This window comes from Castor canadensis, chromosome 10, assembly GCF_047511655.1.
Source record: "Castor canadensis chromosome 10, mCasCan1.hap1v2, whole genome shotgun sequence".
In the NCBI taxonomy this organism is placed as follows: Eukaryota; Metazoa; Chordata; class Mammalia; order Rodentia; family Castoridae; genus Castor; species Castor canadensis.
The window spans coordinates 75,141,674-75,164,688 of record NC_133395.1 but is presented as its reverse complement, the minus strand read 5'-3'; the positions used below and the strand labels follow the sequence as shown (position 1 = coordinate 75,164,688).

Sequence of the window (23,015 nt, the reverse complement as noted above, 5' to 3'; positions counted from 1 at the left end):
CTCTTGGGAAGCTTGGCTTATATGAGTTTAAAAAGATGAACTTTAGCAAGGTGCTGGTGGCTTGTGCCTGTAATCCTAGCTACTCAGGAGGCAGAGACCAGGAGGATCGTGGTTTGAAGCCAGCCCCAGCCAAATAGTTTGACAGATCCAGTCTCAAAAAAACTCAACACAAAAATAGGGCTGGCGGAGTGGTTCAAGTGGTAAGATAACCTACCTAGCCAGTACTGAGTTCAAACCCCAGTGCTACCAAAAAAAGTTAAAAAATTTTTTTAACTTAAAAATAGTTTCTGGATTTAGGAATCAGAGACAAAAGTAAGATAAACGGAGTATGGACAACTTTTTTCCTTTTTTTAAAGCAGTCCTGCGGTTTGAACTCAGCCTCGTATCTGATTTTGTTCCATGTGACTCTAGACCTGTAATTTTCTTTTTTCTAAGGTAAGTCCCCCTCCACCAGGCTACTTGGGGCTAAGGTGAGAAGATCTTTTGAGTCCAGAGCTATGAGAATAACCTGAACAACACAGTGAGACTCCCCCACCTAAAAAAAAAAAAAGCAATCCTCCAAATCTCTTTTTATTTTATTTATTTGGTGGTGCTGTGATTTGAACTCAGGGCATCGTGCTATCTAGGCAAGTGCTCTAGCACTTGAGCCACTCCACCTGCCCTCAAATATCTTTTAGGCTCAGCCAGGCTCCGGTGCAGGCACTAGCCTGGATATTTCACTCCAGTTTCAATGCCCTCCTCTTGTCCAGTCTCCCCTTGAATTTCATCCATACTTTTTCCTCCACCCACCTTAGCCCCTGAGCCTCCTTGCCTCTCTTTTGAAATATAATAGCCTCTTATTTTCCTACATTGTTGCCAGATCACCTACCTATTCCGTCCTTAGGCAGAAACGTTCAGTGGTTACTCCCTTCCTTAGAAGTGTCCTTCTTAGAGGACACTTGTCCTAGACACTGGTTATGCTCATTTCCCACTCACCCACCTACCATCTTGTCTTGGGCTTCTCCCAGTCTTGCATATCCCTCTCCTGCCTTCTGGCCTGTCCTGATCTTGCAGGGTTATTTCAGATCCTCCAGGAATACATGGCCCATGTTGATGGCTTTCTTAACCCCCGGGGAACATTCTTCTTGGCCTCATGCTGGCTTCCCCGACATGCATTGTGTCTGACCAGCTCTGTGAACCCTACCTGAGAAGGCAGGGATTACTTGTGTCCCGAGCATGTGGCATGCGACAGGCCTGTACTAGATGGACAAACAACCAGAGTGAAGCCCTGGCACGTCCTTGCAGTGAGTTCAGATTCCAGCAAAAGCCGCAGGCAGAATGGGTTCAGAGTGGGATGGTGGTTCACAGGGAGGGGCATCAGGGGCTCATGTGACCCTAGTGAGTAGAGTCCAGGTGGGAAGGGATAAGGCACCTGAGGTCTGGTAGGGTCTGTAGGGCAGCAGGACCATTGAGGCCTCCATAGTCAGTGTATATAGCCATGAGAAATTTTCACAGAGGAGCTGTGTGCAAGGCAAGGCTGTGGCACAGGCAGGCCGTTGTGGGCTCAGCTCAAGGACTGAACTGTGCCCTGAAGGAGGTCCCTCTGAGTCCGGACTGATCGTGACAGCTGGAAACAGACTCTGTCCTAAAGAGCTTGTAACCTCCCGTGAGTGCTCAAAGTCCTCAGTGACAGTAAACAGGCCTTTTTCATGGTGAAATGTTAGGTTAGATCTGAAGAGCGTAGAAATGATCTTATGACCCAATTTCCGTTCATTTTCTTGTTTCCACTGTGAGATACCTGAAAGCTGTGGGGTTTCCATGGGTTTCAGAAAGCTCCAACTTAAAACCTTCGGGGGTGTGGGGGATTCTCTGCCAGGAGTTCCACCATAAGGAGTGTCCTCTCCTTTAGGGTTCCTAACTATACAATAGAGAATATTTTATTGTCAACATATTTGATTAAAAGAATCATTTCCCAAGGCGCTAAGAGACCTCCTAGTGACTCAGTTAACTGTTCTTGTGGGAAGTAGTTCCCAGAGACAAAGCACCACCTACATCCCCTCACTCCTGGCAGAAAACGACGTTATGCTACGTGATTCTCTCTCTATCAGAAGTCCTAAGTGAATCATTTGCTCGAAGAATTTTTGGAGGCGTGACCGGAGTGGAGAACACGCCATTTGAAACTTTGTAACAGGAAGCCGTACAGGTTCTGCGGGACGAACCTGTGACAATGTGAAGTAGCTTTGTGACGTCTTTTCCTGCGGCGGGGTCCATCGTCCGGACTGAGCGGCCTCGCTGCAGTTCCTATGGATGGTGGGGTCCGCACCCCTCTAAACGGCCCCCTTCCACTTTCCACCCGGCTTCTTCCGCAAGGGAAAGGAAGCGGTCCGGCCACAGTCGCTGTTTGGTGGCGTCGTTTTTTTTGTTTTTTTTTGAGAAACCAGTGGCGTGTCTTACTCGCTCGTCTCAGCTGCGTCTGTGATGCCGTCCCAGCCGCCTGGAGCCTTCTTGGCCGGGTCCCCTGACTTACACAGGTGCAAGGCCCTCGGTAAAGGGTGGGAGCGCGACTCCACAGCCTGCACGCCCCCGAAAGGAAAGCGTCCATCCTAGAAGCTGTTAGTGTCGCATTCCTACTCAGTTAAAAATCTCGGGGTAGCACTTCTAAAATGAACCCCTGCGAAGACTGGCCCGAGAAAAGGAGCGCTGTCGTCCCTGGGTGGGCTCGAACCACCAACCTTTCGGTTAACAGCCGAACGCGCTAACCGATTGCGCCACAGAGACCCAGCTGCCCAAGGCGCGCTGAGCTCCCTACACATTTCCACGGCGGCCGCAGAGGCGCCGGCGGCGGCTGTCGCCACCCTGGGTGTCACCACCCCGGGCGCGGCCTCGGCCCGGGCTGCGGGAGGCGGAGAGGCCGCGCGGCCCCGGGGACACAGCTTGCCGCCCGGCGCAGCGGCGGCCGCGGTGCGACCGTGAGCACAGGCTGAGCTCCAGCGAGGGCTGCGTGCTTGCAGCCGGGAGCGCGCGGGGCCGGGGCTGCAGCCTGGGGACCACGCACGGATCCCTCTTTGTCCTTGTCACCAACCCTTCCCCCAGGCTCTCTCCCCCATAGCTTCCAGCTCCGTGCAGAGACCCGCACCCAGAGACAGTGCATCTGTGTGCGTGCTGTATTTTTGTGCTTTGCCCATTAGAGGAGCAAAATTTTTGTCACCTCCTAAAAGCCAGTTTGCACCCCTTGGGGGGCGGTCCCCTCTATGAATGTGTACTTGTGACCCGCCAACCAGTGAAGTCAGAATCCATGCCTCTATCTTGGAAACACTGGAGCGAACAATGTTTTCCATACGGCATTTTTAAAAGCTCACTTAAAATTATGCCAATTTAATGAAATTCTGCATGCATTTTTAGTTTCTTTTTCAGATCCGTGGGAATTTCTTATGTCAGTGTTTGAAGTGATGATCTCTTTTTTTTTGGTGATTTCTTAAAAAAAAAAAAAACCTGAGATATTTCAAATGTATAACAAATAGGACTTTATTTTTCTATAACTTCATTAAATTTCTTTTGCAATCAGAAATCCAGCCGCTGTCCGTTCGAGGTTCCCTGTGTCCTGTCCCGCAGCTGTGTGGGGCGGAGGAAACCCGTCTGGGCCTGGGGTCCCACGTGGGTCTCGGGTGGGGGACTCTGCCGAGAGGAGCCGTGGCAGGCCGGGCCTCTCCAGGGTCGCTGAGGGAGGGGGATCTCCTGTGGGGTTGGCTTTGTGTCTCAGATGTTCCCTAAAGCCATCGCTGGGGCCCCCCCACCCAGGTGGGACGCCATGCCTCTGTCCTCATCGAGCTCACCTGCACCCTTGGTTTCTCAGGCCCCAGCCCCTGGGGTGTTGTAAGCTGCTGGGGACCCTCGTGAGGCAGGTGGGAGGGAAGAGCACCAAGCTCGTGCCGCCTCAAGTTCAACCGAAGGTCTAACAATGCTCTTTCAGTCTATGTGTCTGAAAACATTATCTAGTTTGTTTTTTCTGTTAGCCCAAGTTCTGGGGTCCTCTTCCTCTATGGCCTGTGTGGGCTAGGGGTTCTGAGAGAAAGAGGGCAGTAATAGGTCAATTACATATATGTAATAGAGGTGTTTATCAGAGTGTAAGGCAGCATTCCAGAAGTTGGGTGTTCTGGCCGTCAAAATCATGGCCCGATAAAACGTGGGCTCTCTGAGGCTTTAGAGGGCTTTGCTCCCTTGCTGTGTCCCCAAATAACTATGGTAGTGCCATGAGCCCAGCGGACTCAACAAATAGGTGCTGAGTCCGTGAGTCAGTGAAAACTGTAAACCACAATGTAGATGAAGAAAATGAAAGGTGATAGGAAAAATAAATTTCTAATATACAGTCCAAAAAACCTTTAGAACTCAACTAAAAACAGCAAAAAAAAAAAAAAAAAAAAAGGGACACAGCACAAAGTTCCTTATGGAAAGTGGTATGGAGATTCCTTCATGAAAAATGGGACTTTTGAGCCAGCAAATGGATGTACGCCAGAACTGAAGTCAGCATATTATCTGCAGGTTCATGTTCACTGCAGAATTATTGACAATGGCCAAATCCCGAATCCAACCAAGTGTCCATAGCAGATGAGTGATTAAAGCAAATGTGGCACACACACACACAAAGGAACACTATTCAGCCTTTAACAAGAAGGAAATTTGTCATTTACACCAACATGGATGAACTGAGAGGACGTTATACTAAGTGAAATAAAGCAGACAAAAACTGCATGATGTCACTTATGTGTGGGATCTAAAAACTCAAACTCCCGGAAACAGAATAGAGGGGTAGCTATCTGGGGCTGGGGAGGTGGGGGGGAGGGGATGGGCAGATGTGACTCAAAAGCTACAAAGTTTCAGTTAGGCAAGAGGATAAATTCTGTAGAATTGTTGTGCAACATGGTGACTGCAGTTAATAATAACACATTATACACTCAAAAATGGTCAAGAGTAGAGCTTAGATATCCTAACTACAAGCTGGATGTGGTACTACAAGCCTATAATTCCAGTTTCTCGGGAGACTGAGGCAGGTAGATCCCTTGAGTCCAGGTGTTCAAGACCAGCCTGAGCAATGCAGCCAGACACCATCTCCAAGAAAAAATTTTCATCATGAGAAAATAAGTATGTGAGGCAAAGACTGTGTTAAATAGCTTGATTTAATCATTTGATGCGTGTATATAATTTGTAGATATACATAAACATCGCATTATATCACATAAATGTATACTATTCTTGTTGATTAAAAATACACAACTGATACATATAACCATAAAGGCCTAGCCTCCATAACAATCAAAATAAAAATAAATGACAAAATTTCCTTTCCCCAAATGGCACAGAAGACAAAGATATAATATTAAAATGCTACAGTGAGAGGCCACTCAGCACCGATGAGAGAACAATCGTTACACTATTTCTGGATATTGGGCACCAGGAATGAGATTTACGCCCTTCCATCCTGGAACTCCATCCAAAGGAAACAACCAGGGAATCATAGTTTTAACTATATCATCACAGTCTTGTTTACAATGGTGGGGGATAAATAGAAACAACCTGTAGGTTCAGTAATGGAAGAAAATGGTAAATAAGTTGTGGCCTATTTAGAAAAGAGGGTTGATTGTATAAAGATCAAAATAATATTTTTAAAGATCATTTAAAAACACAAGGTCATGATAAAAGATTGAGTAAAAAAAAGTATGATATAGGACCAGCTAGTCATAAAAACAATACTTTCAAAGACTATTTTAAGAGCAGTCATGGAGCCAGAGTTCAAACCCTCGCACATGGTGAAATGTTTCATGATAACATTTTTCAGTGAAGAGGCAAGTTGGGAAAGGCCTTGGGTGTGGCTAGCCCAGCGGTAGAGGGCTTGCTTTGCAAAGCCAGGCAAGCTGGAAACATGTAACCGTGACCACTCAAGGTTGCATCGCTCTTGGCTTGTGCTGGCGACATTAGAAAGTCTCCATGCGTGCGAAGCACCTTGTTAAAGCTGACAGCAACTCTGTGCAGGGGGTACTGTTCCCATTTTAGGAACTCACAGCTGGGAGACGGGCAGAGGGAGCAGTTTGATCAAGGTCATGGAGCTATCATGTGGTTGTAAACACAGTGAGTCTCCACTGCGGTGTGTGTGCACATGTGTGTGCAGCTTGGGAAGATTTTCTGTTAGTGGTTACCTCGGGGTGGTGACTTCTATTCTTTTCCCTTCCCACTATTTTCTCAAACGCTTGAAGCGAGCAGTCCTTCCAGGGGCCAGTGTTGAAAGGGCAAGGGACGTTTCCATAAGTTCCAGATAGAGCGTGGTGATCGTGCTCACTGGTCTTCCCCCTCTAGGGGCAGAGGAGTGTCAGAGGTGGTGACCTTGGACAGTCCAGTGCGCACACAGTGCAATGGCCAGCTGGCCTTTTCCAGTTCTTCCACCCCAGGGAAGGAATTCAGCAGTGCAAACCACATGGGTGAGGAATTGCACAGGTGTGAATCAACCATGAGCTCACTTTCATTTACAAACAGTGTGGTCCCTGAGATGGAGGTGACTTTACTGCGTTTTCATTAAAAAAAAAAAAAAAAAGATGCTTTTATGGATTGGAGGCATGGCTCAAATTGGAGGTGTGGCTCAAGTGGTAAGGTGCCTGTCTAGCAACCTTACTCCCTGTATCAGACGAAGCAAAAAACAACAAAACTTGTGTGCCCTCCCCTGTTGTTCTTTTATCTTTTTGACAATGAGTTGTTTTCACCTGGGCAGGATAATCCAGCCCATGGGAGATTATTAAATAACTAGGTTTTTTTTTTCTTCACCCTTTGCAAATGTGCTATTAACAGTCAGCGAGACACCCGCCAAGTGCGCCAGGTCGCTCCTTCCCTCCAAGGCAGGTTACTTTCATCTACTGGAGGGGGCAGGATATATGTATGTATCGTTTAAGGCTGCAGGTGCCAACTTCAGGCACTGATGGGCAAAGTTTTAACAATCTGAGGTGAGAATGGTCACCAAGCTGTGAATATAGACCTGAGGGAAGGGAGGAGGGTACAGGGCACTGGGGTTTCCCCAAATGGTCACATCCTAGATGGCACATATAGAGGGCAGGGCAGGGGCTAGAGTTTCTTGGGCAAACCAATAATGCTAAAAAAAAAAAAATTAACTATAATTTCAGGATGTAGGTCACCTCCCACTATTGTATAGCCTAGTATTTTTTTTGAGACAAGGTTTGGGGTACTTCCTTTCTGGTTGTAGTTTTGCAGACAGACTGATTGTACTCAAATTCTATCCTTCACTGTCTAGTCCTGTACACTTGGACATGCTTCTTTACTCCTCTGTCTTAGTTTCCTCATCTGTAAAATGGGTACAGTAATATAAACATTCAGCTCTTAGAGTATTTTTTTTAAAGAATGAAAAAATGATGGGCAAATAAAACTCAGAAGAATGAGTCCCTGGCATCCAGCAAGCATCAACAAATGTTGGCTCTCAGTTCTGGTTGTTAGAATTGCTTCAAGTGGTCCTGTCTTAGAGCATCTTGGGTACTCAAGGTGACAGAAAAGTCTTCTGTCTCCTAGTAACTGATCAATTAATTCTATTGAGTCTTAATCAGCAGGTATTGATAACTATAGTGTAATTGGATCTCCCAACCTCCTCACTGGAGATGTCACCGTGCTGTCTGAGTTTTTTTCCATTTATTATCTCTTAAAGCATGGAGCAGGTCACCATGGAAGACAATGGCTTCCCAGCTCCCCTCTCTGAGTCCACAGCTCAGAGCTAAGCTTTTTTCCCTCTTTATTTAGCCTTTCTTGTTAGTCCTTCCTAACTCTACACTCTACTTTGCCTACTCAGCCTGTGGCACTTCCACTTAACACTAGCCTGGGTCTCGGTGAGGTGTTATCCACTCCAGAGGGCCTGGTGAGGGAAGAGACCCTCACTCGCCTGTCCTCCCTAGGTGTGTGCTATAGATAGGACAGGAAGAGTGGGCAACTGGTGTGGCTGCCCACAGTGATCTATTTCCAAGGAGGGTGTCTCTGTAAGCAGGATGTGGGACTTAGTGCTCTGGATAGAGTGGGTCAGAGCAGGAACTGACAGGCATCAGAGGCTGCCAAGGAAGGGACTGACCAAGACTGAAGTTTGGGGAGTCAGCCTGTAAACCAGGGCCTCAGTGCCCCTTTGATATCTTGCTCAGCATTTGGGTTTGACTGTGCTTTGCCTGGAGGTAAACCTGGCCACCTGGGACTGACACCAAGCCCTCCAGGCTGGAACCTCAGGACCTGTCCCAAACATCAGCACCCAGTGTCTAGCCACGGTGGCCACCTTCTCACCAGCAGTGTGTGAGCAAGACCCAAGGCAAAGACTCAGAGACTGCCACAGAGGACCTCCTGGTCAAGGCTGTTCCCTCCCTGTGCTGTGGGGGTGCGGGGACAAGTCGGGTGTAGGCTTGGGAAGCAGGAAGGCTCCAGCCTAATGTGTTTACCGAAGACTGATTCATATCATCCCAGCACTCACCGATTACCTGTTACCACTGAGGTGTCATGTGTGAGGTGGACGTGCCTGGTGCGTGCGACAGGTGACACCACATTACAAACTCACAAGCGCACAGCTAAGAACCGCCTTTCTCAGGCCGGGGGGGGGGGGTGGCATGGCTCCAGTGGTAGGCGCCTGGCTTTGTTCTGAGTCGTCCTCTCTGCAGTTATCTTGATCCACCTTGGAATCCAGGAAGGACGGGACTCATGGGTAACATCTTGTAACAAGAGTCAAAGCAATGCCTTTCTTATTGTGACCAGGCCCTGCCCAGCGCTCCTGAGATGATGATCGACCAGACGGCACCTGTGACCAGGACAGCTTAGTAATTATGACACCTGCCACCGCTGCCCCGACTCCTCCTCTACTTAAACCTAGAATCTGTCTGTACCCTGAGGATGGTTGCACCGTTATCACCTTTCCTCCATAGTGCCTTATCATTTTTATTGATTTGCCTTAATTTCATCCTCACAGGAGTGAATCTCCATTTGAAAGAAGCTGCATTGCTTTAATTGTTAGGCGCCTGTGCATTTTTGTCTCTGCTGATTTACTCAGTCAATAAACATTGAATCCTACCGGGAGTGTGTTCTCCTTGTGCAATCAACCAAAATTAAAAACGAAACAGGAACCACTGCCTACACACTGGACATGGCGGTGGATGCCAAGCTCTAGAGCAACGTGCTGGTTGGCTGTGGAGGCTGGAGGGGTGCGTTAAAAGAATTATGTCACTAAAAGGCAGCATTTATTAAATGCTGGCTGAGTGCTAAGAGCCAAGCTCTGAAGGGGTTTTGTGCAGGGGGGGATAAAGGCAAAAGCCAGGGTGGATCAATGTCTTCACAGTCGTTTAGGAATGCACCTTTTGCTAAGCAGGATGTGACTTTAGGGGTGGAGGCTGGGAGCTCTGTCTGACCGGAGACAGAGGTGACTTCAGGGAGGTCCTGGAGGAGGAAAGCATGAAGGGGAGCTGCAAAAGGGGGAGCAGAGCACTCCTGCTACCCAGGCAGAGCCAGCTCTTTTGAAGAGATTCCAGCAAGTGCATTGGCCAGGGTTCTTTGAGGAGCCATGTTGGAAGGATGAGGCAGGAGGAAGCTTCCAGCACAGAGACCCAAAGCACTGCACAGCAATGTCACCTCTCCAACGGGGCTGTGAAAGACTGGCTCTCTGCAGCCATCTAAAGGGACTTTCACCCAGCACTGTCCATTCAGTGTTGTTCACCAGTCACTGATAGCACCACATGGCAGGTTGACCCTGCTTCCAAACTGCCTGGACCCCTGGGTTCCTTCTGGCCCCCTGGCAAGTGTGGTTAACAACTCCTTGGTGTCTGAAGCTGTGATTTAAAAGGAAAAAAAGGCAGCGGTTTCGTAACCACTGCTCCAGGTTCTGTGACTCTGCATTTAATTCTGCAAGTGGGGGTGGGGTATGGGGTGACTGTTTCCCCTGCAGTGCTAAGAGCTTCGAGGGCCAGGCCTTGTCCTGTCCCCAGGCCCAGCAGGCGGCAGGATCCCCACTTCCTGTCTCTGCAGACCTTCTGGTCCCTGCAGCCACACCAACCTGTCTGGCTCCTTCACCAGCGAAAGCAACCCTTCACTCCCACCCCTGCCCAAGGCTGGGTAGAGGAGCAAAAAGGCCAACTTTCAAAAATGAATGAGTTAACATGGAAAGGGCAGGGGAGAGGATGGGGGAGGGAAGGGAGAGGAGTGGAAAGAGCCAAGTCTCAGAGGACATTAATGACTGTGTGGGGTCAGTGGCTTCCAGGCACTGGCAAGCACTCCTAATCCTATTTGAAAGGAAGGACAGAAAACAACTCCTTGTCAGAGCTGGCACAGCCAACCTTTCCCATTTTACAGATAAGGAAACTGAGGCCCAGAGAGCTGGAAGTGCTTCTTTCAAAGGCTGATTCTTGAAAGATTCCTATTCCCTCCCCCCTTTCCTCTCCGCCTCTTTCGCCATGAGTCAGCACCAGCATGAAGGACAGGCTGGCAGAAAGTTCCATGAGGAAGGGCCTGTGACAAACAGAGCAGGCTGGGGGCCTGTGTGTGGTTTGATTTCAGTGCACATCAGGAAGGGAGGCTCTCTAATATCTTCTTGCTCCTTGTTTGGTTGTTGCCCGCAGAACTAGGTGGGGTGTCTGGGGTGGCTGCTGTATCTTAAGGCAAATACCCTGGAGACTGCAAGCTGGTAGTGTGACCTGGGGACTGCAGCAGCACAGTTGTGTGCATGCTGGGGGTGCTGCAGCTGTTCAGGTAGGCCCAACATTCTCCAGTGCTCTGCGCCCCAGCACTGGGAAAGCATGCATGCTTACTCTTCACACTTTCCATTGGCCATTCTCAGGTGAAACTGCAGACTGAGCTCTGTCCACTTCCTCCAGGAAGCCCGCCTACTCTGCGGATTAGCTTCACACCGCTCCTCCTCACCCAACTTGGTAGGACCTTAGCCCACGGTGAAGTCTAGTTCTTGGGCTTCTTTCTCCTAGGCTAGAAGTTGTCTGAAGCCAGGAGTCTTGATCATATCTACACTCAGCAAATTTCTGCCTGTGCGCAAACACGCTCAGGGCTTTGTGCTACACGTTTACCACTGGCTGTCTAAAAGTTCTGGAGGGTGGAAAGAAGAGGAATTTGCAACCGGAAGTGGCAGGTTATTCTAAGACTGGGTGTAGCAGGAAGGACAAAGATAGCTCGGGGAGTGGAACTCTCCAAGGAGTGGGAGGGAAGGAACTGGGAGAAAGAGCAGGATGACAGAGAGAACATGAGTGCCAAGAAAGGGAGAAGAGCACTGGCTGCCATGGGCCCATGGCCCAGCTCCATCACTTGCCTTTGCTTTTCTGCAGTGTTGGGGATGGAACCAGGGCTGGGCTCCACCTCAGCTTGCTCTTTGACTTTTGTCACATTGGGTTATTTTAAAGTTCTTTTGTCTTCTCTGCCAATACTCTCAATCTGACATTTGCCAAAAAGAGACACTGACCCTGGGATGTTGCCCTACTAAGATGAGAATAAATGTGTTAATGGGAACTATTACTTACAAATTTTTGCAGAATTAAAAATGCCCGTGATTTCTTGGGCTCAGATGTCTCTTTCCAGATGAAGTTTGCAATTGGACAAGGAAATAGTCCTGACGCATGTGTCTACACGTGTGGTGAGATTTTCACAAACCCTGTCATCTTCCCCTGCTCTGGTTCTGCCTTCTGTGCTTTAGAATGCTGGTGTTTGGCTGCCACAGCCACAGTCTGGCTTCCCAGGAGTTCCATTTGCAGGAAGGAGCTGCTAGTTGGTTCTTGTCTCTGTTGGGCTAGCTCTGAGGAAGACATCGGGCTGGGGTATAGCTCAGATCGCTTATCAAGCAAGCATGGGGCCCTGGGTTCAACCCCCAGCAACACACACACACACACACACACACACACACACACACACACATTATAACTATGTTTGGCCTGTATCATGGAACTTGTCTGTAATTCTAGCTACTTGGGAAGCAGAGATTGGGAGGATCAGGATTCAAGGCTAACCTGGACAAAAGGATAGTGAGACCCCATCTCAACAAACAAGAAGCTGGGTGTGGTGGTGTTCACTGTAGTTCCAACTACATGGGAGAAATAGGAGAATCATAGTCTGTCACAGGCAAAAATGTGAGACCCTATCTGAAAACTAACTAAAGCAAAAAAGGGCTGGAGTGTGCAGCTCAAGTGACAGAGCACTGCATAAGGCTCTGACTTCAAATTCCAATACTGCCAAAAAAAGAAAAAAGAAAAATGTTGCTGCACCCCTGGGCTATATGTGCCAGTGGCAGGATTGCCATCTTCTACTCTTCCCTCGGATTGAGCCCTATCCACAACCTAGACAAAAATTTTTTTGTCATTGAGTAAAGTGTACTTGCCTTGGTCAATTTTCAAATTCTATCCCAGGAAGTTTGACTGAAAGTGAAAAAAGTCCGTAACTTCTTCTTAGGGCCTTCAGAAAGTGTGTAGCCACCTTAGTGGTCTGGGTTGCTAATCTCCTTGCTTAGTCAGCAAGTTTTTCTGAAAAAGGTGGTGGCCAGATGCCAGGGCCCCCACACTTCTCTACAAACCTCTGGATTCTAGCAGAGTGTATTAGCTCGTTTTGTGTTGCTGTAACAAAACACCAGAAGCTGGTCGATTTATAATGAAAAAGGGAGAGATAGGATGTGTACGGCATGACAGTAACAACTGATGACATTTGACCCCGTCACATTTCCATCATACCTCAGTCCATAAACTCTATCCCTATCCTTGCTAGACCATGAGCCCTGAAGACATTCTGATTTTCTCTCTAAATCATTGCCATGAAGACTTGAGGTCAGATTACCTAGGGAACTCAGCAGCAAGTTCTCTTCACTCTTTCCTGTGTTGGTGGCCCAAGTGACCCAGGGGAAGAAAGAGGCTGGAGAGCAGACTCTTTCCTTTCACACCTGTGGTCATCCTAGAGAGCAGCCCCGACACCTATTCCTGGCACACTGTTGGCTACTTTAGGAACTGAAGTATTTGTGCAAGGGGAAGAATTGAGAGAATCAAACTCTGGAAATAAATATTTATGATTGATTATTGAAAGACTGTATAGATATGCTTTTGCTTGAATGCCTAGTTGAAATCCAGCTTGGGTGGACACTGGTGGGCGTTGAGGTCTTAGGCAGTCCCTTATTCTGTGAGGCAATGCAGAGGCAAGAGACCATGCTGCCACGAACGAATCTGCTTTCACTCACCCACCCATGTGAATTCGGAAGTCATCGTGTCTCCTCACTGATCCAGGCTTGTTTTGCCCACTATAAAGCATGCCAGTCACTGAAGTGTAAATCTTGCGAAAGTAAGAGTTTATTCACGAAGTGGCCACCTGTGGAGACAGGAGAGCAAGTCTCAGACTCACTCTCCTGAGGACAGGGATAGAGTTTATGGACTGAGGTATGGGGGAAAGGTCACTGGGTCAAATGTTATCAGTTGACATCAGCGGTGTTACCTATAGGTAATTCAAAGCAAGCAACTAAGAGCAGTGAGGAGGAGAGAGCTTGTTCAAGATGAAGTACTGGTGGTTAGCTCAGGCTTTCCCTCAGCTCCATCTTGGCAAAGGAAAGGGTGTGTTACTGTCACCATGGGCAAAGAGCAGGCGGCGGTGGGAACTGAGGAGATGGAAAGAAGAGGTGGCCAAAAGCTTCTGGGTGACTTTTTTTCTTTTCTTTTTTCTTATTTTTGGTGGTTCTCAGGGCCTCACACTTGCTAGGCAGGCGCTCTATGACTTGAGCCATTCCGCCAGCCCCTGGTTGCTGAATAACTGTCTCAGGCTTTAAGTCAGACAATGAAAAGAAAGGAAGACTGCATCACGGCTGTGTCCCCTGACCTCCAAATCTCTCCTTTGTTGACAGCAGACACCATGTAACTGTGGGAGTTGATGTAGAAATCATGCTTGAATTATAGCATTTCATCATTGACCAACTCCTCCCAATATTTGGGCCACCAACGCCCTCTGTACAGTGCAGTGATTATAAGTCAGGGCTCCAGAGTCCGACTGGCCAGCCTATCCACGTGTCCTTGGGCAAACTCTTTCATCCATTGATGATAAATGATGAGAATAACACCTAACACCTAAAGTTGTTGTGAAGATCCATCAGATAACATGTGCAAAGCGCTTAGACCATGCCTAGCACCTAAGTTCTCAGAAGATATTAAATGTTATTATTAGCAATATACTGACGTATATTTCTTAAGCAGGTGGGGCCCACGCTCTTCTTTTTATTAAGCTTTAAACTGTGCATAGATCTTATAAATCCTTTATGTGTATGATATATTTCACATGCATGAAAATACATGCAATAAAAATAAGCGAGCATCTATAAGGATTGTTTTAGCAGTCATATGGCTTGGAGATCCAAAACAGCAATGGAGTAAAATATTCCACCCTGCTATTTCTCCTATCCACCAAACAATGGGATTGACCATGTATTTTGATTCACGGTTCAAAAAAAATGGTTGCTGTAGAAATAGTATATAATTCATGATTCCTTGGGAATGACTGTCTGAGCGTGTTTTCGCCCTTCCCCATCTTAGAAGATCAGCGGGTTCTAGGTTAAAAAGGATCACTAGGACTGAACCACCAGTATGCCTGTGCTGTCCAGGACGGCCGGCCAGTCCAGAGAGGGGAAGCCTGGCCCTGGGGCAGACTCAGATAAGGACTGACTGACTCTTTCATAAACTGCTAAGTATGAATGGCTAAACCTGCTCACCTAGCAAGCGTCGAAGCACTGCTATTTGTTTTCTTTCTTGTCTTTAAGTTCCCTGATTGGAAAGGAGATGTTGGCAGGCCTGTGTAATTCTGGGGACAAGGGGATGTGCCCAGATCTTGCTGGACCCAAGGAACACCCACCCCCCCAACTCTCTCTCTCTCTCTCTCTGTCTCTGTCTCTCTCTCTGATGCAGTTGTGGTGGTTTCTGTAGCTCTCAAGGATTATAGAAGGGTACAGCCTCTCTCCCTGCTGGACAGAACCTGCTGCTTTATCCTGGCCACCTTCCAAATGACTAGCATGGCTGTCATCTGTGCACCTGTTTATCTCCTCCAATACATTGGAAATATCTTGTCGGTGTTTGGATCCTCACAGTGACTGCTCAGTAAATGTTTGTGGAATGGATGAGAAGGTGAAAGAAAGAAAAAATGAAAGAATGAATGGGAGCCATCATGAAAAAGCTGAGAAGAAAGTGGAAAAGACTGGGCCATAAAATCTTGTGGGTAAAATAGTTTTTAAACTACCATGAGAATATTTTAACATAGTGAGTTGACAGGGCAGAGATTTTTAAATATGATATGGTTTGCCCCAACACTTGTGAAAATTTATAAATCTCACCAGCTTGAGTGTTCCATGAAAGCACGGAGCATGTCCGTTTTCAGTAAGTGGTACATGGTATGAATGTTACATGAAAGTCTCTTCTCTTTCAAGAGACAGTCCAACTCAGATGACAGCATCTGACAGTAACTCAGATGCGAAGGAAGCCATGTTCAATTCTACTTCACAAACGTTTATAGGATGTCTTCTCCGAGTAGTTTGCCTAGGACTGAGGGAAAGTGTACGTCTTGGGCTTCCTCCTTCAGGAGATTTCAGTCTTTGGAGACAGATACATTTGCATCTAACTGTAATACAGGGCAGAGTGGGATCTGTGGGATAACAGAAGCAGAAGTGCTAAGTGTGCCAGGAGAGGAGGAACTCACCAAAGCGTAACAGGAGCCGGAGGCCACTGTGGCAGATTGAGCTCTGGCAGGAATGGCATGACTTTGGTATCTAAAATTGGGAGAAGAGTCATTTTGAGCAGCTATAATGTAGGGTGCACAGGATGGGAGATGAGGGTCAAGGTGGAAATGTGTGGCAACCAGGTCCAAGATGGCCCTCTCTGGTCCTTGCGCTTATGTTGTCCCCTAGCAGTAAATCCAGGTTGGTCTATGTGACCAAATGAATATGGTGGAAGTCATGGTTGGTAATTTCTTTTTTTTTTTTTTTTTGGTGAGACTGGGGCTTGAACTCAGGGCTTCAAACTTGCAAAGCAGGCACCCTAGCACTTGAGCCACACCTCCAGTCCCTGGTTGGTAATTTCCAAGGCTCATCATAGAACATGTAGCCACTTCCCTTACTGTCTTTTGGATTGTCTACTCTGGGGGTAGCCAGCCACTTCCTTACGAGGACACATAGCAGCCTAAGAAGGGACCAGTGGAGGAGGCATGAGGTCTCCTGCCAACAGCCAGCTCCAACTTGCTGTCCATGTGGGCGAGCCAAGTTCACAGTGGGCTCTCCAGCCCAAGTCACGCCTTCAGACTGTGAAAGGCTCCGGCTGACATCTGGACTGAAACCCACAGAGAGACCTTGAACCAGAAAGCCTGGTCAAGATCTTGGACCCACAGAAATGGAGTGCTTTAAGCCACTTACTTTTGAACTGATTTGTCAGGCAACAGTAGATCACACAGAAATAAAGGTTAGTGGAACAGTTTGGGAAAGACCTTGATCTTCAAGGTGTTGTGCTCTGTTTCGTGGGCCATGGAGCCATGTTTTTGAAGGCACAAAATTAAGGACAGAACTGATGACGTGTCCATATGGGCTGTCAAAAGAAGGAGTGGAGGCAGGAAGATAATTTCAGAGTCTCCCGCATTAGTGCAGGCAGGAGATGAACATGGGTGTCTTAGTGTGTTTCCTGTTGCTATAACAGAATACCTGAGAATGAGTAACTTATAAAAAAAAAGAGGTTTATTTTGGAGGCTGGGAAGTCCAAGATTGGGTGGCCATATCTGGTGAGGGTCACATGCTGAAAACCATAGCAATGGGAGAACAAATCTCATTTACCCAAAGAGGATGCCAGAAGTGAGCATGGTTTGGGGACAAGGGTCAGGAGGAAGACGTGGAGGTGCCTGTCTCTTGTCTCCTGGGGATGACAGGCCCCTGCTTTCAGAGCTCAGTGGTGGGCAGAGCCTGGGCTCATTCACAGACAGGGCACTTGGGAGATCTTTCCCTGAAGGACAGGGCTGCTCCACTTCTCCCTCACTGCCAAGTGTTCCTCGGGTGACAGTTTCTGCCATCGATATTTTTAGCACGTGGCCTTTCGGAGCCTGAAGATCAGCATCCACCCCCTGGCACTGGGCCTTCAGTTGACAGCTGGTGATGCACAGAGAAGGGGCCTGACAGGCGAGGGTCTGTTCTGGTGCCAATCTGAGGGGGGAGATGAAGTCAGGCTCTCCGTTGTGTAGGAAGCCTCCATCTTGCTTTTCTCTACTGGGCTGCAGAGGCCTGCTAACTTTACTGCAAATCAGATGCTCGTAACAACCAGGTCCGTAAATCCCAGATGGAAGGAAAACTAGCATGAAATTGCCCTCTATGACAGCTACATTGAGCCCGAAGGGAATAGCTGTCCAGGTAATGCAGGAAAAGCGAAGTGCTGAGACATAAACATTGCTTTTACAGATTTCAGAATAGACGGGAACCAAAGCCCTTCGGGCTTCATAACATGCTTTGCTGCACCCAATGAAGTCTGATTTGGGGCAAAGCCAGAGAGCACTGAGGGGAAACTGAGAAAGGGTGAACGGCTTTTCAAACAGGGTGTGCAGGCTCTGGCCAAGGCTGGGACTGGAAAGGCAGACCGATCACAGTGGCAGGGTTGTCATAGCTCATTTTTCCGGTAATTTGAACAGATTAAGCATATTCTGTATTCTCGATGACCTCCTCAGACAGAAGTACCATCTTGCCACCTCAGGACCCTTGGCTACAAGTGCTTTTAAAATCATTTTATGCCAAGACATATTTTTAAAAAGTGCTTGTGAGGCTGAGCACAGTGGCTCAAGCCTGTAATCCTACCTACTCAGAAGACAGAGACTGGGAGGATAGAATTTCTAGGTCATCATGGGCAAAAAGTTTTTGAGACCTCATCTCAACCAATGGCTGGTGTGGTGGTGTACACCTGCCTTCCTAGCTACAGAGGGAAGCACAAATAGGATATTGGAGGTCCAGGCCAGCCTAGGAATAAAATGCGACCCTATCTCAAAAATAACCAATGCACAAAGGGCCGGTAGAGTGACTCAAGTGGTAGAGCTCCTGCCTAGCAAATGTGATGCCCTGAGTTGAAATCCCGGTACTGCAAAAAGAAAAAAAAAAGTGCTTGTGGACTCATGAAAAAAACCAAGAGGTGGTTATAAGCATTTGTGTCAACTGAAGGCCACATGACATCTTAGTGCCCTATGTGAAAAGGGCGTAGCAGGCAGTTCAAAAAAGAATACCAAAGAAGCTGCGGGGATGGGGATGGGGGTGGGGATGAGGGTGGGGATAGGGGAACCAGTGCCACCTTTGTGACTTGTGGGGAGTTAGGGTTCAGCAAAACAGCAATGTGGTTACCTGGAATTTGGGGTTTTGAAGCTTTGCATGTCATTTGCAGCTTAACACCTGGCAGAAAAGGCAGGTGAAGTGTACATTAGGGAACCAATGAATTAGAGGAGGGGCTGGAGGTGGGGTGAGGAGGGGGACTGAGCTGCACATGCTCGGTTCTTCTCCCAGGCTTCCTAAATGTGTGACTCAAGTGTTCTTCCAAAGTGCTAGAGCTTGAGAGAGAGGAGAAAAGAAGTCGGAGTCTCCATCAGTACTTTTCTTTGGAGGACCCAAGTCTCTCTCTTCTGGGAAACTTTGGGAACCCAGGCTGAGTTACCTCCTAACTAGAGCCATTTATTCCTCACCCTCCCCTGCCCCGCCCCCAAAGAGAGTGGTCCCTGCTGCTGCTGAGCTGGAGTAAGGCCAGCTCCATTTTGGGAGATCTGTGACTCCACCAAAAAGGGATGGGAAAATGCAGCACTGTTTTGGGGTATCCATCATCACCACCCCAACCTTCAGAACCACCCGGGGGGAGGGGGCGTGCAGGAGGATGTCTTGAGACCAGCACAGGAGGTCAAGTTGAGAGAATGTCTCCCCAGGAGCCAGGTGACTGATGTGTTCTGTAGAACAATGGCCAAGGGAAGGACCTTTGACTCCTGTGTTTCTTCTCCAAGCCAATCAGGGTCTGCCCTGGGTCACCTTCACAGAAACCTGACATAGGGTATGTTCTTTAGAGGGATGGTTACAGAATGTAAATCCCACACATTTCAAGTGCACAGTTGGATGGATTTTGACAAACCATTTAAAGCCATTCCATCCTACAATACTTTAATCACCCTTAAAAATGATGGCAAGTCTTTTTCTTGTCAATACCGGCCCCTTTGCCCAGGTGACCTCTGTTCTGAGTTCCTCCATAGCTTAGTTTTATGTATTTCTAGAGCTTTATATAAATAGAATTATACAGAATGTGATCTTTGGTGACTGACTTCTCTTTGTTCAACATAACTTTTGTGAGACTCAACCATTCTAAGTTTGGATCTGGAATGTTCTCCAAAGTCCCATGTATTGGTTTTCAACTTGGTGCCATTGGAAGGGGGTGGAGGTAAGAGGCCAGGTGAGGCCTACTGGGAGGAAGTTAGGCCATTGGGGACATGCCCTCAAAGGGGATTGTGGGATGCTGGTCTTTTCCTTTTGTCTTTTATTCCTGGCCATGGACTTTCTTTGCCCTTTGCTTCCACTGTGATGTATTGCTTGGCCACAAGCACAAAAGCAACAAGGACTGAAATCTCCAAAACTGTGAGCCAAAATAAACATTCTCTGATAATAAGCTTATCATCTCAGGTATTATGTTACAGTAAGGGAAAGCTGGCTAACACAATCCATGTCATTGAATGTATCTGCAATTTTTCCTTTTGGTTTATGTGTAGTGTGCTATTGAATAAATATACTATAATTTGTTCATTGATTTTGAATGATGGATATTTGGATTGTTTCAGATTTTTGCCTCTTATGTATAAAACTATTAAAAACATTCTTGTTCAAGTCTTTCATTTCATATGCTCTATTTTTTTCTAGGGTAAATAACCAGAAGTGAAATTGCTAGATAGTACATAGATGCATATTTAATATTGTAAAAAGCTGCATGACGGTTTTTCCAAGTGGTTGTACTATTTCATACTCCAAATGGCAATGTGTGAGTATGTGAGACTTTCCGTGGCTCCACATATTCCCTGGCATTTAACGCTGCCAGTTTTAAAGTTGTGGCCATTCCAGTGACATGAAGTCTCTCCGTGGTTATAATACCGAGATTTCACAGAGCTGCATATAGCTGAGTGTCTTTTTCACAGGCTGAGCCTAGACCACCTCTGAAGCTCTCTGTGGCCAGTCCATTGACGGCTTTTGCACATTCTTTTAAAACATTGGGCTGTCTGCTTCTCTTTTTTTCTTTTCTTTTTCATTTATAGTAGTATATATTTTCTGGACACAAACTCTTTACCAAGTAAATGCATTGTGACTATTTTCTTCCAGTATATCGTTTGCCTTTTCATATTCTTAATGTCTTTGGTAAGTAGAAACTTATGATGGAATTCAATAGATCAAGTTTAGTTTTATGGCCAGTGTAGATCCATTTCTGGTCTTTCTATTTCATTCTTTTGATTTGTCTCCCCTTATGCTGGTTTCAGCCCTCTTGATTGAGAGTTATTTTTCAGAGATAGGTGGAACAGGGCTGTTAGGCTGTCGGGGGAGTCCTCAGAACCTGGCCCCTGGCTTTCTGTTCTACTTCCTTCCACATGTGGCTTTTGTTTCTTGGTAGCAAGATGTCTCCTTCACCTTTGGCATCCTATCTTAGCTCCCAGGAAGAAGAAGGGAACAGGTTGATGATCTGATGATCTGCCTTCTTTTATCAGAAGAAAATGAAAAACACCAAAACGAAAACACCATGAAACCTTCTCCCTGCAGCCCAAGCAGAATCCGTTACATCTCATTGATAAGAAATGATCATCACATGGTCGCTTTATAGGATAGAGTGCAGTGTAGGGAGATGGATGTTTTTTCAAGGTCGCACATTCCAGAGGAGGGCTAGGCACCGACAGCGTTGATGGACCCATTGCAGGGGTCCTCCCCTTGTAAGCAAATCGAAACCCACCCTTGGACTGGGTGCAACCTGTGGTTGCTACAAACTGGGACTGGTTCTGTGTCCCATACCACCACCCAATATTATTGTATTTGTGTAGAAGTGAAGAGTGAGGCTGGAGGGGAATGTCCAGAATGTATTTTTTATTGTCTTTTATTTGTTCTAGTTCCTCTCAGCCTACTAGAGGGTGTGCAGAAGAGTATTGGTTTCATCAGGGAAAATGCACAATCCCTATCCACAAGGCTACCCCCCACCCGCTCCTGTGGGATGTTTTTCTAAAGCAAGACTCGCTAATTACAGATGGAGCCAACAAAACCTTCAGAGGGTTCACATATAGGCATAGAGCCGTATAGGACTCGTATTCTGTCTTGATGAAAAACTTGTGGCTTTGTGGGATGTGCTATTGCCTAAGTGATCAGAACCGTGACATAAATGTCAGCATTGATGTAGATGATTTCACGTGCTTTCCATTGGCCTGTCATTTCTGACAGTTACACATTTTGTGTGTGTGAGAAGTTGGGAAAATGTTCCTCTTCCCCCCACTCTTTAGACTACATCATTAGTAAACCCAAATGCCCACTGCCTCTCTGAATATGTGACCTGTTGAGATGCAATCTCACTTTGGCAGGACTTTCCTTGGGCCAGTTGACATGTGACATTTCTTTGGGTGGATGGCATCATTTGGGGATTTCACTGTGGCCCTCATGTTTGATGACATCTCAATGTGCAGCAGTAGGACTCAAGAACAACTCTGCAGTTAGGATTACCAAGCTAGCAAATAAAAGGACGTGCAGGTTTTGAAATGTACTTGTACTGAAAAATTATTCATTGTTTGTCTGAAATTAAAATTTAATCCTGGCCAACCCTATTTGCAATATAGACAGCAATCTCTTATTTAGAACATTGATGACCTGGGAAATTTTGAATCTTTGAACAATATCTATCTCCTTAACACCTTTGATTAATTGATGTCTTAAAAACTCAAAGCCAGAGAAAGTGTGATGGCAAGTGTTTGTGTCCCAGAGAGGTCTGTAGACACAGCACACAGCTCAGAGCCTGCTTTTTTATTTGCTTCATGACAGAGTAAAGGACTTCTGCAGGTTGAGTGATCTCAAAATCTTACTGTGTCTGCAAGCAGGCATTTATTCAAGTTTCCAGTATGGGTACTACATCGCTTCTTTTTTAATTTTTTAATGCTGTTGTATTTCTCATATAAAGCAGGTACAGTAGATACTTGGCATCCATGGGTATATGGTTCCAAGGAGACCACCATTGAGGAAACCCCACAAATGCTCAAAGTTCATTTAATACTGTACTGCAGATGCTGGATTCATTTTCCCCTGATGTCACCCAATTTCCACTAAAGATATATCACCTTTCAACAAATCTAAAATTTCACTTTATTACTTAATTAGACACAGTAACTCTTGTCTAGCTTGTTGGGAGCCATTTTTCACAAACTTCAGGACAGGGAAACACTCAGAAGATCACACAGTGATTAGAACACAGTGGACAGTAATGTGGGACTGGCTGAGAGCTTTCCCTCATCAACTGAGCCAGCATCATTTCTTGCCTGTAGCATTTGTCAACTCATTTATACTGCTAGCTGTGCAGTCATTTGTTTCATCTTTAGTGGCATTGATCCTTGTTCTTAGAAGATGTTGACTTGGGTGACGGTAACCAGGCAAGAGCTCGGTAGGCTTCAACCAAAACAATTTTCCATTTTGGTGAGATGAATTAAATCACAGTATTGCCCATCCAGGGGTGATTTGGGGATTGTAAAGAATCAGTTTGAGGGCTGGTGGAGTGGCTCAAGTGGTAAAGTGCCTGTCTAGCAAGCAGGAGGCCCTGAGTTCAAACCCCAGTGCTGATAAAAAAAAAAAAGAATCACTTTGAGTAGGTCATAGTTCATACCTATAATCTCAGTTACTCAGGAGGTGGCAAAGGGGAGGATCGTGGTCCAAGTCCAGCTTGGGCAAAAAATTCTCCAGACCTCCTTTCAACCAATAAAGTTGGGTGTGGTGATAGCATCTGTCATCGTAGCTACGCAGAGGTCAT

At 46.8% G+C, this 23,015-nt stretch overlaps 1 long non-coding RNA gene and 1 other non-coding gene across 2 annotated transcripts; one reads left to right on the top strand and one right to left on the bottom strand.

The window, feature by feature from the left end:
• The first annotated feature begins 1,744 nt into the window (after nt 1-1,744).
• On the top strand, nt 1,745-9,067 carry LOC141411324 (uncharacterized). The gene is made up of 2 exons (XR_012436096.1): nt 1,745-2,510; nt 8,755-9,067. It is a non-coding gene; the product is annotated as an uncharacterized lncRNA (long non-coding RNA).
• On the bottom strand, nt 2,684-2,757 carry Trnan-guu (transfer RNA asparagine (anticodon GUU)). The gene has a single exon. It is a non-coding gene; the product is annotated as a tRNA-Asn (tRNA).
• Nucleotides 9,068-23,015: the final 13,948 nt, after the last annotated feature.